At 38.6% G+C, this 417-nt stretch overlaps 1 pseudogene; it reads left to right on the forward strand.

The window, feature by feature from the left end:
• LOC105819300 overlaps positions 1–417 on the forward strand; it is a 73793-nt pseudogene that overhangs the window by 53159 nt on the left and 20217 nt on the right.

Below are 417 nucleotides of genomic sequence, written 5' to 3' on the forward strand. Positions count from 1 at the left end.
AATCCTCAATCTTTATTACAATGAGATAACACATCGACAACGAAGTGTTGCCTGTCCTTTCTCTGATTTCAGCACTGCTCCCATCACACTCCCTGCTGCCCTGGGCACCTTATGTGTCAGACACAGTGACTGCACTATTTCTTTAAGAGAACGTGTTCTTACATGATTAACCTAGTTCTTTAGTGTTTCTTTGCCTTTTGATATTATTTGTACATTTTCTTTATCCATAATGTACTTTTTCATTTGTGCACCTGGACATTTTGTATTCATTTGTCAATTCTCAACTCACGCAACATTTCTTGCATGCAGTCTTCACTTACCCATGGCACAAAAGCAGATGCTTCTTCCTCTGAAATCTCAGTGCAATTTCAGGGAATTTTCATGGGTATTATAGTCTGCTATCTAGAAAACATTGCC

This window comes from Propithecus coquereli, unplaced genomic scaffold (assembly GCF_000956105.1).
Source record: "Propithecus coquereli isolate 6110/MARCELLA unplaced genomic scaffold, Pcoq_1.0 Scaffold479, whole genome shotgun sequence".
In the NCBI taxonomy this organism is placed as follows: Eukaryota; Metazoa; Chordata; class Mammalia; order Primates; family Indriidae; genus Propithecus; species Propithecus coquereli.